Raw genomic sequence first — 18,662 nt, forward strand, 5'->3', positions numbered from 1 at the left:
ATTTCTGTTATGCCTTTTGATATCTAAACTATTCTCTATTTTGTTATGATTGTTTCATTTGGAAAGTAGAATGTAATTTTCATTTACATGTTTATATGACCACGGTAAACTGTATGTACATTAATGCATACCTGTACAATTAAACACATTAATATTTTATTCTATTTAACAGAAGACAAAGAAGTTGTGTGATTTTTGGCAATCTTTCTTCTTTTCTACTACTTTTCAATTTCTCACTATTTTAACCCACGTATTTGTCCTGAATTGGGAGAGTGTGCGTGTATATGTGTGTGTGTGTGTGTGTGTGTGTGTTTGCATGTGTTTAAGGGGGTAGATGGCTTTTCTTCAATTACTCCACTGGTCATATTAGCCATGTTCTTTTCCCTTCTATGTTGCTTTTAATACTGATCCATTGATTATATGTCCCTTTTAACTTGTATTAATATTATTACATATTGTATAAATGTACAGCCAGTATTTGTAGACTAAGGTACTATAACGTAGCCCTCTTTGATAAACCTTTCAACTTATCATTAAAATATTTATGAAGGCCTTGAAAGATACAAAATAAAAAGAAACTAGAAACTAAGAGTATTAGTTATTAAAAATACCAAGAATAATTTTATTATTGTTACAGATAATTTCTACTAGTTATAACATGAATGGTCTGTATTGAAAAGCAATTTGTCACTTTCATTAGCTTTGTCCTAAAAATGCAACAATTATATGAAAACCACCATCAGTTTAATCTTGACAAATGTATACATTTCATATAGGTATAGATAGAAGTTGGCCCTGGGGCCCCTGTGAATATAACTCAGGCCTCTCTAGTTATACATGCAACAAGGAGAATATAGAAAGGGGTCACAACATGGGGCAATTAATGTGTTCAGAACACCTGAAGTGTGTGTGTGTGTGTGTGTGTGTGTGTATCCTGCACATTTGGAGAGCTGTAACACATTCCTCTTGAGGTGAATTTGCAGGATGCCAGTTACTGCTTGTGGAATTCTGGCTTTGATTGCCCTGTATCAGTGTCTCTTTTATTCTTTCTTCCTGCCCTTTAGAAAAGAACCCCCGCAAGACTTCTGGAAACATAGGTGAAGGGGCTAGAAATCTGCCTGGTGTCCATTCTGCCCACTATGCCAGCAGGCCCTATGGAAGGAGTGGGGAAAACATAGGTCAAGAGGGAAACCCTCTCATGCCTGAATTTAGCCTGTGCCCAGATAACTTGTTTGGCTTGACTATGCACCACAGATTCACACCCCTCCCACCCCCTCACACACACACACACACACACACACACACACACACACATGCAAACACCCACACACACACTGCTGCCTTAAAGTGCCACTAAATTTCCCACCTCTATACCATCATCTGGTGAGAAGTATCTTAATTTTTTATATCAACAGCCATTTTTGTTGACTCTTAGGCATTTGCCTAGGGGTAGCAGTATAAGGGAAGAAGAAAGATTCATTCTGGAGACAGAAAACGTGGTTCAAGCCTCCATTCTGCCACTTTTCAACTATTTGACTTTAGTTAAGCTACTTGATCCCTCTGAGCTTCAGAGATCAGCCTCAAAACGCCAGGCTTATCATTACCAAAGGCAGTTCTCTACTAAAGAGAGAGGAATCAGTGATAAATACTGCAACTTCCCAATCTCTCGATAGACAACTCTAAGTAATAATTTGCACGGTTCCTCAAAGGTCCCTAGAAGGACTAAGCCTGTTTCACATAGTAGTAATCACTCCACTAATACACAGTACAATGGTAAAGTTACTTATCTTCCCCATTCCCACATTGTGCTTCCTGAGATCACCTCTCCTACAAACTCCTGCCTTCAACTCCTTGTATTAGCTTCTAGAAGAACTGAAACAAATCATCTCATTATGTTTAAAACAATCCACAGTAATTCTCCAAGATAAATTCAACATCTGCTTGTTCAAACAGGCAGTTTAAATAATGGTGCCGTAGGAATAAGCACCTCTGCAAGTTTCAAGTCTTTGACAGTAGCAATTAATTCTGTACTTCCTTCAAGAAGTGCTATTGCTTTTGATTTTGCTGTCATGGCAAAAGGTCGACACTAAGAATGTAAATTTAGCTTTTGCTATGTAATAACCCTCATTTCATGGATCAGTGTACCAATGTGCAGATTCTGCCAGCTGCTAGGTAGATAAATAGGGAGGGAGACAGAGAGAGAGATGTTTTCACTATATATGCCAGGACTGGTATGTGGTCCCAATTGGACTCACACAGAGATGGGCTCTGGTCAAGACTCTTTCCATCATCTAGTATTTATAAGCCACATTTTGATCAGTGGCCATCATGGTAGATATGGAAGTGGTGAGGTTAAGAATTAGCTTTTCCTCAATGTCACTAATAATCTACAGAAAACCTAAAAAAAAAATAAATCCCCTTTTCCACCGCACACACCCTGAAAAATGGCCACACATCTTGAAGGCTTGGAGAAAGAGTTATATCCTATGTTGTGGCCACATTGCCAAAAGTCTAGGCCCCTCCTCAGACAAGGAGCTCTAGGTCTGCAAACTGAGTAAGCGGCTATGAATTGCCACTGTGGATGAGTCAGGTTTCTTCCTATGTGACCTAGAATGTATTTGTTTATATATGTCTAGACTGCCCCTCTATTTCATTCCTAGTGTTCCCACCTTTGGTTCCTTATCAACACAGAAGCCTGGGAATCAAAACACTCCAAGTTCCATTCTGTTAATCACCCATGGAAATTGGGACCACTTGTGATGAAGTGCTACCACCTGTGTCTACTATTCTGCGCTCCATTTATTTCTACTATAACTGGGGAGCCCAACTACATGCCGGTATCATCTACGATCATTTTTAGTCTTCAGAGGTCAGACTCCAAAGAACATTTTACGATGCCTTTTTTTTTTTTTTTTGTCATGAAAGGAGTGTTCACTAGGTTTCCCTAAGGTTAAAAGATGGCTGAGCAGGTTACACACAGCATTTTCATGCCAACATTTTCATGTCCTTGAATTTTCAAAATCCTGCCTCTAGATTATGCTTGGGAAGTCCCACCACCTCCATTCCCTAGGACATCTTTAAGACCAGGCACACAGTCATACACATAAGCCCACATCATAATCACAAATTACAGATGACTATATTCATCCAATAACATGGGCTGGATCTAACTTTCCATTTTGTCATTTTTCATCTAATGCCCTTAACAAACCATTTCCATACGTGCTTCCTTGACTGTTGCAGATACAAATCAGAAAGATTCTGCACTATTTAGGTGCCTATGTTATCTCCTCCTTGAATGGACATTGTACTTCCCTGGGGCTCTGCTGGAAAATAACTGTAGAAATTGGTCTGGAGGAAATTGTAGATGGTGAGCTTGGGTCCTGAAGACAATCTGCATCTCTTTATAATGCCAGATCTCCATTTGAAGTTCTTGGAAAAGTTCTAGGCAAAGAAAGTTTGGTTTCCTCATTTAGGTGGGAGAGGGGCTGTTTTCAGAGATGACAAAGATTTTGCAGCAATTTTCAATTTAATATTCTCAGCCATATTTGAGTGTGCCCAAATTCTTCCCATTCCATGTCTCATAATCTCTCCAGTTCCTGTTCATTTTACTTTAGAATAAGAGGCCTGGAAAGGATGGGATTTAAGTGATTGTACAATACTATAACTTGTACAATCAAGTTCTGGATCTGATCTTCCACTACATCTGCCTTGCAGCTACAGGAGATAAGGGATTCCTTTAACGATAGTCCAGAGTCATTCTGATTCTGCACCCATGACTTGAGCTCAGAGTGCAAGGCCTCATTTTAACATTTTCACAGATGAGCGCTCCGTGGTAGTTACATGCATTTATCTTAACCCACAGTCTTTGTTATCACCATTGTTTGTAAAGCATGCACGTAGGGCAATATCCTATGATTGCCCCATGCCTCAGTATTCACTGACACTTCATCCCCCACCACCATGTGTGATTACTTCATTAATTGTGATCCTGCTCCATCCCCAAAGAACCTCTCTAGCAAGTGTTCTCAGGAAAGTGACAAGGCCTCCAAGGAGCAGCTGCACCAAGTTTCCAACATCATCAGACATCTCTCTAGTGTACATGTGGCAACTGGAATAAAAGAGCTGCCAGAATAAAGGGGCTTCCGGGAGCTGGGACAATTAGCATGTCTGTGGCAATCATTGTGAAGCTGAGATTTAAAGTCCTACCCTCATTTTAAAAGTTTTACACTCATGTTCTTCCCAGACATTAGTACCACCCTAGGTGAGTGGAATCCCAACAACAACTGCAAGAGAAGGAACATCCCATTTAAATTGATGAGAAATAACCCAGAATTGTCTATGTTTGTAGCATCTAGGGACTTAAATTAATATACAGAACATATCTAGGCATTTTACATTTTATAGTAAAATGATGTTAAATTTCCCTTTTCCTGGTGTTTTGGAGATTTGTGTGTGTGTCCCCAACATCTGAATACACTAGAAGGCAAAGGAAGACAGGTTAAAAACTGGGGAGATCAGGTTTTGACTCACAGTTCATTCCCCAGCCCATCCACCAGCTGCAAAACAGGAGTGCCTGGGGAGGCAAACGGACTTCAACAGAAGAGTCAGGGAGACCCAGCTGGCAGGAAGCCAGGAACTGAGTGGACAGTTGATACGGCAAGACCAAGGTGAATTCTCCCACTACTGTGCATGCACCTGGAAATCCTCAGTTTTACAGGTGGAAAAGCGTCAGTTTGACCTTCACTATACAGAGGACACCATTAACAATGCATTAGCACATAAGGCTATGCCCACCCTCCCCTTATCAGGCCTGAAGGGTCAAAACCAGCAGGTAACAAATACAGTAAGTGGTGTATCCAGATGGAACAAGCAAACCCAAGATGCCTCTATTCCCAACTGCAAGCTTACAAGAGTGCAGCTACAGCAATATGGGGAAGGGGAAAGAGGCAGTTGGGTGGGTGAAAAAGCTTTAAATCACGAAGAAGTAATGGAAGTAATTCTAGATATCTTTATTTTTAATACCTCAAAAATATTACTACCAATTGCTTCAGAGTGACCTGAAACCATAATGCAGTGGCTCTCCAACCGTAGTGACACTCACTCCTGGGCAACATCAGCAGCATCTTGTAATCTGTCAGAAATACAAATCCTCAGGGCCACCCTAAACCTGCACAATGAGAAACTGTAGGATTGGGACCTAGCAATTTGGTTTTAACAAACCCTCCAGCTGATTTTGATGCAAGCTAGAGTCTGAGAACCACTGCCATAATGGGATTTGCCTATGATTTCATGCAGGTGTGGGGAATAACAATCAGAACAAGTTGTTTAAGGTAGTGGTAGAAAAGAGTTTTTCACATGAGACCTTCAGGGTCCACCAGGCTCTACAAACCAGTTACATATAGCTGATTGCAGATGTTTCAATGTGGTAAATTTACAGATTTTAAAAAAATCTAATCTTAATTGTAATAGTTCCATTTTTTTTTTTACTCTCAGTCCTGTTTGCTGTCTTTTCTTCAGTATTTGCTCTCTATTCTGATATTTTACTGGATCTTTTGACATTTTTCCTCTGATAATTTCTTCTCTGTGTCACATGTTTGTCTTCAATATTTTTAGTCCCACTTCTCAGCATCAGTCCAACTATTTCATGGCTCTAGTTATTATTTGAATATTGTTATGGCAGTCATCTTTATTCTTGAATGCTGAAACCTCTTTTGATTTGAGAAAAAAATCTTTAAATTTTACTAATAAATCTTTGAACTTTTCCTGGTTTATATTTAGTCATAGATGAAGTTCTTATGCAGGAATTTTTCTTTCATTAATAATATACAAATATTATGGTCGAATATTATTCCTTGTTTGCTCATATTTCCAAATTGATTGTTTTTATAATCTTTGAAGGATGGGACTCTTTGAATGTGGCTTTGCAACCCTGCTTCATAGATCAACTAACAGTTGAGGGTAGGTCTGGAATTTGACATGGAGGGTTAGCCTGTTAGGTGTCACTAAACGTCAGCAGCAAAACAGAGAAAGGCCTGAGGTAGGAATGTGGAAGGAAGTGGGAGTGAGGAAGGTGAACAGCACAGTGAAGCTGCCTGTCACTTCCCTGCTGAGGTCAGGTGGGCCAAATGGATTAGGCAGAGGATTAGGCAACAAATCACTATAAAAGGTGCCAAATGGATTAGGCACCAAGTCACCTGCTATGCCTTGTAGAGTTGTCTCATGCGCGTCACTTTAAGAAGACAACCCATCTCTCTGTAATTCAATAAGAGAAACATTTTGGAGCAAAGCATTCAAGGAGAATGTTGGTACAGTTGGTTCACCTATAACCCTGCTGCAAGCTTAAGTTCAACTCACAAGCCAGAAGCAGCGGCAACCACAGATTAAAGGCATTAGGTGTTGGTTCCAACAATTTATTACATCATTCCAAAAGCTAGATTGTGTGTTTCTGAAGTCAAACAGCTACTTTTTTTCTTTTTTTTTTTTTTGAGACGGAGTCTCGCTCTGTCTCCCAGGCTGGAGTGCAGTGGTACAATCTCGGCTCACTGCAAGCTCCGCCTTCTGGGTTCACACCATTCTCCTGCCTCAGCCTCCTGAGTAGCTGGGACTACAGGCGCCCACCACCATCCCCAGTTAATTTTTTTTTTTTTTTTATTTTTAGTTGAGATAGGGTTTCACCATGTTAGCCAGGATGGTCTCGATCTCCTGACTGTGTGATCCGCCCACCTCGGCCTCCCAATGTGCTGGGATTACAGGTGTGAGCCACTGCACCTGGGCCAAACAGCTACTTTTAATTCATCTTTATCTACACTTCACCTAGCACAGCACTTGGTAACTATTTTCAACGGTGTTCAAAGAGCCATTGCTCCTTCTTTTACCCTGTCGTGGTCAGTGTAAATTTACCGATGACTTGTAAGGATATTTGTCACCTGTGAAGTACTATACAAATCTGACGGATTATTTTCTATTCTATTGTACATCAATAATATAAAGTGTGGAATATTTCAGAGGAACAATCATGTTGCTCTTTTATCTTTGCCAAAGGTTACATTAATTACATATCTGCTGTTGGGGCAAATTCCCCACAACACCTTTTTGTTGTCATTTAGGATGACAGCAGGCAGGTGTAGAATCACTGAGCTCACATTAGTGAAACACTTCATATGGTGGTTGGCATAGAGTAGATACTTAACAGAAATTTCTCTGAAACTGTATGCCCATCCATTGCCACATTTCTCATATCTACTGACTCACTTCTCTTGGACTAGGAATCCTTTATTCTCACTTTTCATTTTATTAATATAATGTAGGCACTATTTTCTCACCGAAGGATCAAGATAAACAGCTCTTCATCTTTATTCTCCTATTATGTCTCCATATTTTCTTCCCTATTGCTTTTTCCAGTTTTCCCTGTCTTCTGTCTGACTTCCACTGTTGAGGATTACCTCAATGTCTTCTCCACTCTTGTCCTCTCTACATCTTCATTCCTCCCTGTCTATCGTATCATAATGACCTTTCTCTGCTTAAAAAGGAAAAAAAAAAAGAAACTTCCATAATTTTTAAAAAGTTAATGCCTGGTGATCACCAGTTCACAGACTGAAGGGAATATTCCTTCTTCTACCTCTAGCTTAGGTATCATCTATTTTTTTCAATGCTTCACGATTTACATCAGCATTTTAAGTCCATAGATTTCCACTGAAATGTTTGAAATATATAAAATATTACATTTCACAATTTAATAAAAACAGTGTAAGCCCTCTGTCTAAAATACTTCTCTCAGGGGCCTACCGCCACCCAGAAAGTTAGTTTTCCTACTATCCTAGCGATTTTATTTTGTTGCAAATATGTAGGCAGATTTATTTTCAGGTGGAAGTGAACTGAATTAAAAGTGAAGGTAAATCCTTCTCATGTGATTAAAAATATTATAACTATTTCAGACGTTCTATATCAAGTTCTGTATTCCTCACTGCATTTTAAATAAGGATTCATTTTTGAATGTTGATTGTAAAAATAAGATCATAAAATTAAAATGGAAATAAGTATGCCATCTCCTATCAAATAGCACATCAACTTTTATTTCTCTATGCCTTTTTTTTAGTATTTTTCTTTATGCTTCATCCCAGTAATTACAATGCAAATTTAACTTATTGTTTTCATTTCACATTTTATCAAGAACATTTATCTGTTGCTACATATCCTTCAAAATTATCATTAAGTAATGATATACTGTTTCAGTAAGTACATGCCTCATTATTTAACGATTTAATCATTTTCTAAAATTTGGTGTTTTCTATTATTAGTGTAAATATAAAATGACACACAGAAAAAATGAGATAGGCATGTAACAAATCACTTTTACATACTTTAAGGCATAATTAAATATTTGATTCATACTTGTGTTCTACATGACATTCTGCAATAACAGTGTTTCAGTATTTACAGAAATTCTATAAAGTATAGCCTCAAATAAGTAATGGTCACCAGAGGCTGTCCTCTCCTTTCCTGTGTGTTTTTAATCTATGCTGTCATCTTTATTGAGTTCACATTTTCTTATTCTAGGACTCTAACCCAAAGCTATTTTATGTTTTCACTTCTGTATAATATAATTTAGCAGTTCACTGCTATTTATGCAACTTTCGGCAGAAAGAGAAAATAATAATAATGGCAGGGTATAATTCTGATCCAGACTAGGACAGTAAGTGTGTTTTGAGTCCAACTGTCATCTCCACACTTGTCTGTGCATCATCCCACCCAAAGATATTGGCCGTCCACAGGGTGTTAGATCTGCCCTCTGCTTGAGAAGTGACTGTCATGATGTTTTCATACTTTCCACACTGACTAAAGCCTTCATGGCTATTTGGGAGTTCCCTGTGGCTGCAGCTGTGACTGACCTGGGTCCCGATACTCTCTAAGTCTCATTTACTTTATCTAGAAATGAAGGGAATCATGGCTAGTCTCCACAGAATTTACATAGACCCTGTAGTGCAGTCATGGAACTTTCTGGAAATGAGGAGAGATTGCAATTTACACACACCAACAAAATTACTCTTCAAAGACTTTCCAGCTCACTCAGACATTCTCAAGATAGGGTGTGGGGTATGGCTATGTAATCCAAAGTTTTGGCAAGACTTACATTTAGACGCACAGGCTGTTGCCCGTGAATATTTACCTGGCTAGCCTGAACTTCAGTTTGATTTTAAAGACTTTTAAGCTCTATTATAGAAAATGCAAGGTTGCATGCACAGCTAAAATAAAGAAGCAACAGTTATAATAAAATGTAAAAATAAGGTACTACTTCTATTTCTAGCTATAAACTGAGAAATTAGATTGCTGGGAAAGCCATTTCCATCAGAAATATTTAATGGCAAGAATATAGTATATTGATATTGTATTGGAAATACTCAGCTGTTTATGAAATGTCAGATTTTAAAAATTTACTTGCCATTAATATGGCTACTGTTGTTCTATATACTATACATAATATGTAATTTTAAGGTTTACATCATTACTCGTTGCTAAATTGTAAGTGCTTTTATCTCTTTTCATAAATCAACACTAATAAGTATAGTTTTTTTCTAGTATGATAGAGTTAGATATAGTTCTAGATATAGTTCTCTATTCCTGAAAACTAGAGTTGAAAAAAACTTGTAAGTGTAAAGAGTATTATCAGTCAAGTTCTTCATGAAAGCCAAATATAAAGATTATGAACCTTAAGATCTTTCACGAATATTTTCTCAGGTATCCTACATCAAAAACTTGTATAGGTCCCACATGACAATAGTTGTCCTTTATTTATGCAGTTATTCATTCAACAGTACACTTATACCATCAAGATTTTGATTATTATTAAGTGATAGTAGTGGTTATAGTGCTGAAAAAGCAGAGGTTGTACTTCCTCAAAGGAGATCCCTTGATTCTTGAGAATACCTAAAAGAAATGTTTTGCTTCCAGCAGCAAGGCTCACTAGGTATTCACAGAAAATCCCCTAAAGTAATCCTGAACAAAATGAATATATTCCAGAGGCTGGGGTAGGGGGATGGCTTGGAGCCTGGGGGGCAGAGGTTACAGTGGGCTGAGACTGCACCACTGTACTCCAGCCTAGCCGTCACAGCTAGACCCAGTCAGTCTGTCTGTTTCTCTCTCTATATAGTTTATATATATAGTTTATATATATAATTTATATAATATATATTATATTATATATATTTATTATACAATATAAATTATATGTATCATATATACAAAATACATAAGTGTGTGGGTGTGTGTGTGGGTGTGTGTGTGTGTATTACAATGTGTTTGACTTGGTGGCAATTCAGAAAAATTCATCTGCAATGGTAAGAAAGCATGAACCCAAGACACTAGCATCTGTCATATCTGATGGCCTGTGGTGTTAATTTTAACGGCTATTTGCAGGGACAGAAGGCAAAGAATGAATTCTTAAAGTCATATAACCTATGTATCACAATGAACCCCAAGCTAGCGATTTAGTTTAAAATGATTCCAGGTTGTGATTTATTCTAGGTTCTTGGAAGAAGCAAACACAAATCTCTCAGGCCACAGATAATTATAATAATGTTTCAAAAGTATGAATTCAAAATCAAAATTCTAGACATAGGAGGAAAAAAGAACCAAGAGCATGACTCATCAGAAAGAAGAGAGAAGCAGATTGCCAATACAGAAGATACGATATTACATTCATCAGATTCACAATATAAAGAAATTATTTTAATATTTTTAACAAGACAAAGGAATTACAGCAATATTAAAGCACAACGGACTATTCAAAGTTGACAAAACCAAAGTGAAAAAAGAATAGCAAAAGAAAATAGTAACGTAACAATTGGGCTAAGCACCAGATTAAACACATTTGAAGAGACAATTTATGAACTAGAATATAGAGCTGAATAAATTAGAATGCAACCTGGAGATATGAAAAGATGGAAAACACAAAAAAGAAACAAGAATCAAGGAAGAAAGTCTGAGACATTCCAACATATTAAGTCCAAAATATTGTAACAGAGAAAATGGACAATGAAGTAATACGTGAGGGGATATAGCTGAGAACCGAAAAGGCACTAATTCTTAGATACAGGAAGCTCAAAAAAGTCCCAACCAAAGTAAATAACAAAAAATCCACATGTAGAAACACTATAGTAAAACTGCAGAAAACCAGAGACAGAATTCTTTAAAGCAGCCATGAAGTAAAAACAGAATATCTGCAAAGAAAAGACAATTTGATTGCTGTCAGATGATTTAATTTTCCTTATTGGACTTCAGATGCAGATTAAGTTATGGTTATATTGCTATCTTATTTGTTCCCCCGAGGCTCTTTAAAAAAATTTTTCTAAATCATTTCTTCATTGTTTTTCCCATTTTTCATTCTCATTCTCCCATCCCATAAATATTCTAGTATGTATCAAGTGAATAATCATTACTTGCATGTATGTGTTCTTGTAAAATTTGTATAAAAGAAGAAGATACTATGTTATCTATCTCATTTTGCTTCTTACATTCTTTACTCAGCTCTGTTGTTAGGATCCATTCTTTCTATGCTGTGTACCTCATTTCTTCTGATTGCTGACTAGAACTCTATGGTGTACATCCACAGTAATTTAACTATCTTGGTAACCAGATTGTCTCTAATATTTCACCCATTAGCAAAAACAAAAGTAGTTGAATATATACATGCACCATTTACAATAGCTAAAATTTGGAAGCAACTTATGTGTCCATCAACAGATGAATGGATAAAGAAAACGTCATTATACACAATGGAGTACTATTCAGCTATTAAAAAGAATGAGATCCTGTCATTTGCAACAATATGGATGGAACTGGAGATCATCATGTTAAGTAAAACAAACCCAGCACAGAAAGACAAACATCACATGTTCTCACATATTTATGGGATATAAAAATCAAGACAATTGAACCAATGGATAGAGAGAGTAGACGGATGGTTACTAGAGGCTGGGGAGGTTTGCAGGGGTTGGGAGGAAGGTGGGATGGTTCATGGGTACAAAAAATATATATAGACATAATGAATGAGATCTACTATTTGATAGCACAACAGGGTAACTATAGTCAATAACTTAATTGTACATTTTAAAATAACTTTAATAGTGTAATTGAATTGTTTGTAATTCAAAAGATAAACGCTTGGGGGGATGGATATCCCATTCTCCATGATGTGCATATTTCACATTGCATGCCTGTATCAAAACATCTCTATGTACTCCCTAAATATGTGCACCTACTATGTACTCACAAAAATTAAAAATAAAATTTAAAATTAAAGTAAAAAGAAAATTAATTTACTTAAATTTGATTTTCTTAAGATAAATGCAATAAAAATTTTGACTAAGACTGCATTAGACTTTTACATTAATCTGGAAAGAACTGATTTATTACATTAGAATTTCCTATCTAAGAATGAGGACAATTCCTCTCCTTATTTAGATGCCCTGTGTCTTTCACTGTAGCTTCAGTGCTTTCTTCACAGAAGTTATTATGCATGCTAGAATAAGTTGTCTAGATATTTGTATTTTTCTCTCATGTAAAGTCTATCTTTAATTATGATTCCTAGTTTATATTAGTGTGAAAAAGATATTATTTTGATGTTGATTTTGTATCCACCAAAGTTCTAAACTTCCCCCAGTTTTCTAGTAGTTTTGTTGTTGATCGGTTGGTTTTTAGATAATCATATCACCTGACAAAAACGACATTTTAAAATTTTTATTTCCTTATAGCATTGGGCAACACCACCAGTCTTTATTCAAAAGTATAGCAAAAGTGTATACTTTGTAGTATTCCTGATTTTTAAAAGAAGCCATCGGAGTTTACTTCAGGTATTTGATATATAAACTTATATATTTACGAAAATCTGCTTTTATTCAAAGATTAAGAGTTTTTAATCATTAATAAGCATTAAACTTTATAACGTATTTTTCATCAACTGAAATAATTAAATATTCTCTTTAAAGTTTATTCAAATGGCAAATTTTAATAATTTATTTCCCAATGTAGAACCATCTTTGAATTCCTAAGATAAACTATGATTGACACTACATTTGGTAAGTTAATATTTCATGAGAATTTTTGCATGTATGTTCATGAATAAAGTGGTCCACTAACTTTCTTTTTATATAGTTTGATATAATATGGTTAATGAATTAAGATTAAATAAATTATAAAATGACCCAGGAAGCAATCTTTTTCTATTGCTTTCAAAAACATATATGAAAGAAATTATTCCTTTAAATAATTTAAAGAAAATATCTGAAAAATCATATTTTTTTCCTCACCTTTGAAGGGGGAAATTAATTTTATGTACATAATACCACAGAAGTCTATTCAAGTTAGCTATCCCTCACTGTACCAATTTTGATTATTTTATACATTTTAGTAATTTATTTTACCCCATATTTTGTCATGTAGAGTTGTTAATCTTTTACTTGCTATGTTATTATGAATTTTTTCAAATTTTTTCTTTTGTTAATTTGCATATTCTTTATTTCTTTTGTTAGTCTTGCCAATAATGTATCTATATTATTAATTTTTAAGGAAGTAGATTTTATTTAAATTTTCTAAACTTTTATTATTGTCCTCTATTTCATTTATTAGACAAATTATTCTAGATTCCTTACGTCTTTCTTTTCATACTTTTTAAGCTGAAAACTTAGGTTATTTGCTTTTAACTTATCTTGTTTCCTGATATATACATTTTAAGTAATATATTTTTCTAAATACTGCTTTAGTTCTTACACAAAAGTGAGCATTAAATATTTTCATTTTCATGCAATTCTAAGTATTTCTAAAATCTGTTTTTTTCTTTGTAAAACAATAATTTATGGTGAGGTACTATTTTGGTTTCAAAAAATAAGATATCATTATACCATTGAAAATACTAGCTTTTAGTTTATTAAACTTCTTTAATAAAGATAGTTTGATATATTTTGTTTGAAATTAATTGAAGTTTTCATTCATAATCTAATTTGTGGTTCTTTTAAAAACATTTTTGTTTGCTTCTAAAATATGACCAGAAATAGATATTTCACATATACATATGTACATATGTATTATTAGTAATGGTATTGTTCATATCTCTAATTTCTGCATAATTTTGTTAACATCTTCAAAGATGCAGTTAATTTATGTGATTCTCTCTGTAGTTTTACCAGGTCTACTTTGCTCTAACTTAAGGCTGTATTGTTAAGCATATTTTTATCATTTTTTTGTTTCAGTAGAAAACAACTATATTTTTCTTTTTCCTTTACACAAATAGATTTACATATTAAAATAACTGGCCACATTTTTTTTTTTTTGGCTTATATTTTCCTGGTATAACCTTGTCTATCCTCTTTTGAAGTTTGCTGGGTTTTTGAATGGCAAGATGCTACTGGGTCTTTTTTGCTTCTTAAATTCAAGCTCAGAGACCATGTATTTTAATTGGCCAGTTAAATATTTATATCAAGACAGGAATAGGTTTAAAAGTTATTTCTAACTTTACATTCTCAATTGTAAAAGTATAACTAAAATTCTCAAATTGTGTAGGAAGACTTCAACTATTCTCCTACTTCATATTCCCAGAATTTGAGCTCGACTCCCATCTCTCTTCAGCATCAAAACATTGTCGCTTTCCTCTAACTCTCTTTTTTTGGCTTCTAACAGGTTCTTTACATTGTGTGGGGTAGGGAAAAATAAATGTTGTATATGACCACTTATTTTATCACAAAATCTTTCATGGCTGGCATTTGGGCTGTGGCTTTTTAATTCAAAAGCTAAAGATTTCACATCTTTGCTGTCTGGCACCCGCCTGATATAATGGATATTTTAGATCAACAACCAGATGGAGACTGATCACTTGTTTGGGGAAAAGGAAGTACAGCAATTAATGCCTGTCCATTTCATCCTCTGCACCAAGAAGTCTATTCTAATTTAGGGTGACAGTGAATGTGGTCTCTGTCGAGCCTGTAAAGTTCTTGAAATCAGAGTCTCTAGCGAGCCTGTAAAGTTCTTGAAATCAGAGACTTTTGCTTATTTTTATTTATTCAGTGCCCAGCTGAGTGTTTGGCATATCACAGGCAACAAGCAATACGTATTGAATGAATTTCCTAGTAATACAGTAGCTCACACTACACCAATAACGTGGAAATGTCAGCTTAAAAATTTAATTGCTTCAAGTCTGGGATAACATTACTGCAAAGTTAATGAAATGACTAAAAACATCGAGCATGTTTTACAGACCAGGAATCTCGAGAATTAGCTACATAATCCAAATCTGTCCCAACCCAACTGTACTTGATTATTAAATGGTGGTAACTTTCTGATGTGGCTTAAAATGTTATCAGAAATAATTCTGATTCTAGTACCAGACAGATCTTTCAAGGTAGAAGCAACAATTCCAAGAATCTTCCAGGTGTTGACCTCTGCTTCACAGACTTACTCCAGGAGGATTCTGTTGATCTGGGAGCCTCTGCTTTGCTGCCTCCTTGCTTCTCTGGCCTGTGGGGGACTTCCTACCATATTCTGCATGCACATGGCCTTCTCCACATTTCTCTCCTCCTCCCCTAAGATAATAGCCTGCTATCTTTGAGAAAAGGGACCAGCCAGAGAGGAGCCACATACCAACGAAGTTATATTCAAATTCATTTTAATTCAAAAATGTTATAGCAATTTTACTGTACTTTGTTATAGTCTACCTATAATAAAAGTAATTGGGAAGGAATGTCTCCCAAACCTAGGCTGTAATAGAAGATTTTTGCTTAGCATCATGTCCATGACCTTCATCTAGGAAGCAAAATTATGATTTGTGATAAAACACTTGAATAATTTTTTGATAGACCTAACTGAGATTAAGAAATTCTGGGACACTAAGGTTACCCATCCAGCTGAGTAAAAATGCTAAAAATACATACATACATAAAAACATACAAACATGCATATAATAAAATACATACATACATATATATGGATCTAACAATAATTATCTAATCATTTTGTTAGAAGATACCTTTGAATAATCTTATTTTAAGAACTCTTTTTCTTTAGGAAAAGTTTGCTGTGGGCTCTCCTCAAGGAAGGTAGTCTTGGAAGCCCAGTTAGCAGTGGAGAGGCAGTATTTCCAGTCCAATGGTGACTGCGAAAGCTAGCAGCAGTGATGAAAAAGGGCAGGGGGTAGGGACTTCCACCACCTATTACCAGTTGGAGGAGGTGGTGAAGCAAAACTCCTTGAAGGAACTGTGGCTAGTGATCCATGGGTGACTCTACAATGTTCCCCACTTTGAGGATCCCCCTGGCAGAGAAAAGTTCTGCTAGAACAAGCTGGTGCAGATGCAACTGAAAGTTTTGAAGATGTAGGCCACTCCTCTGATGCCAGAGAAATGCTAAAGCAGTACTATATTGGTGCTGTCCATTTGAGTGACCTCAAACCTGGTAATTGTTAGCAAGGATCCTTTAAAAAATGACACATGCAAAAGTTTCTGGCCATATTGGATTTTCCCTATCGTAGGTGCTATCCTCTTATGTTACCTGCCTCACTCCTACATATCAGAAAGCAAATCCTCCTGATAGACCTTGTTGAAGTCCGGAAAGCACATCTACTTTGGAGTGAAAACTAGAGACTTGCCAGGAGCTACAGAGATGCCCTCTTCTCGAATCCTGCCAGTTGTATTCTTCCCCCTTTGGAGCCAAGACAGTTGGCCAGACAACCACCTCAGATCTGGGACCACTGTCCATCTTTCAGACTATTGCTCCTAAAGTACCTGCTCACTGTTCTGTGTCAAACAATTGCTGGTGTTTCTTTTCTTCACTGGTTTCCATGAGTACCCTTTTATTTCAAAACTTTCTGTTCATAATTGTAGTTCATATGTTACAGTAACATTGCTCTTTGGTAAAAATGCCTGCTTCCCAATACTTTAAATGCACATTAGACATTCTTAACAGGGCAACAATCTAGTGCTGAACCTTTTCCTTTTCCATTTTTCTTTCAAGTAAAATTTTTTTAAAAATTCTATTTAGGGCCAGGTATGGTGGCTCATGCCTGGTATCCTAACACTTTGGGAGGTCAAGCTGGGAGGATCTCTTGAAGCCAGAAGTTTGAGACCATTCTGAGTAACATAGGGAGGCCCCATCTATATATATATATTTAAATCTGATTTAATTTTGTTATTATAAGGAGTTTAATTTACGAAGTAAAGGTATGTACCTATTACTTAAAACTACCAGATGATTTTTGTTCCTTGTATGTGTGTGGTAATACTATAAAGAACTGTGCAGTCATTTCCTCCCTCTCGAGCTAGGGTAGAAGGTAGCTCTTCACACCTCGAGTCTGGCCCCTTCCCAAGTGGCACTGGACAAAAAATCTACATTTCCCTTTTATTTCTTGGAGATGGAAAGAAACAAGGAAAGAGGGGGATGAACTGGGGTGACAACCTTGGTGAATTCAGAGTAATCTTTCTTTAGAAAAATATTGAAAAGCACTACTTCAGTATAGGAGTTTAGGGAAAGCACCAAAGCTTTCACATTGATTTGGCACCAGTTTCTAGACATCTGTTTTTGTCTCTTTTACTGGTAAAAAACAAAGGTATAATTATGTCTGTAGAGCTTTACCAGGGATTTTCCCTGCTTTTTTTATTGATTAGTAAATTTTTGATTCTCTATTTTCCAAAAGTAAGACTTCAACTTGGCTTTCTGTTTGCACACCAGTAAAGTAACTTCCATATAAATGGTATTTGAAAGTAAGAGTTCATGACAAGAGACTGTCTTCCATTTCATCTCTATTTTACCTCCCTGTCTCCAATGTGTGGTTTTGTTCTGTTTTTCCATGAAAATAAAAAAAAGTGGTAGATTAAAAAAAAAGTTTGCATAATCATTATTCTGCACCTGGAACAAACTGAGGATATGGCAAGTCCAAAGGTAAACAAGCAATCATTGTATTCAAAAAGCTTATGAAGCAGATGACATCTTAACTGAATCTTTGGTTTTAATCCTCAACAAGAACCCAGACAACGATAGACTGGATTAAGTAAATGTGGCACATATACACCAAGGAATTCTATGCAGCCATAAAAAAATGATGAGTTCATGTCCTTTGTAGGGACATGGATGAAGCTGGAAACCATCATCCTCAGCAAACCATCACAAGGACAAAAAACCAAACACCGCATGTTCTCACTCATAGGTGGGAATTGAACAATGAGAACACATGGACACAGGAAGGGGAACATCACACACCAGGGACTGTTGTTGGGTGGGGGGACGGGGGAGGGACAGCATTAGGAGATATACCTAATGCTAAATGACTAGTTAATGGGTGCAGCACACCAACACAGCACATGGATACATATGTAACAAACCTGCACGTTGTGCACATGTACCCTAAAACTTAAATAATAATAATAATAATAATAATAATAAATAACCCAGACTTAATGAAGGATACTGAGAAGTAGGGAACTATGCTTGAAAAACTGGGAGACTTTATGTCCTCAGGTCCACTGCCAGGAAGCTGAACACATTATCCTTTTTGACCTCAATGGCAGGCTACCTTTAAACATTTCCCTCTCATGTTTATGTTCTTTGACCTATTCCTGGAGATCTCATTTCCAGCCACCCAGGAAAAGCTAGGATATCTAAATATAATCCCAATAGAAGAATGA

General features: G+C 36.1%; 1 pseudogene; it reads left to right on the forward strand.

Annotated features, from left to right (window-relative positions):
- Nucleotides 1–16,128: 16,128 nt before the first annotated feature.
- LOC116482480 (cytochrome b5 type B-like) lies at nt 16,129–16,572 on the forward strand (annotated as a pseudogene).
- Nucleotides 16,573–18,662: the final 2,090 nt, after the last annotated feature.

The sequence above is a fragment of the Hylobates moloch genome, unplaced genomic scaffold (genome assembly GCF_009828535.3).
Source record: "Hylobates moloch isolate HMO894 unplaced genomic scaffold, HMol_V3 SCAFFOLD_14, whole genome shotgun sequence".
NCBI lineage: Eukaryota > Metazoa > Chordata > Mammalia > Primates > Hylobatidae > Hylobates > Hylobates moloch.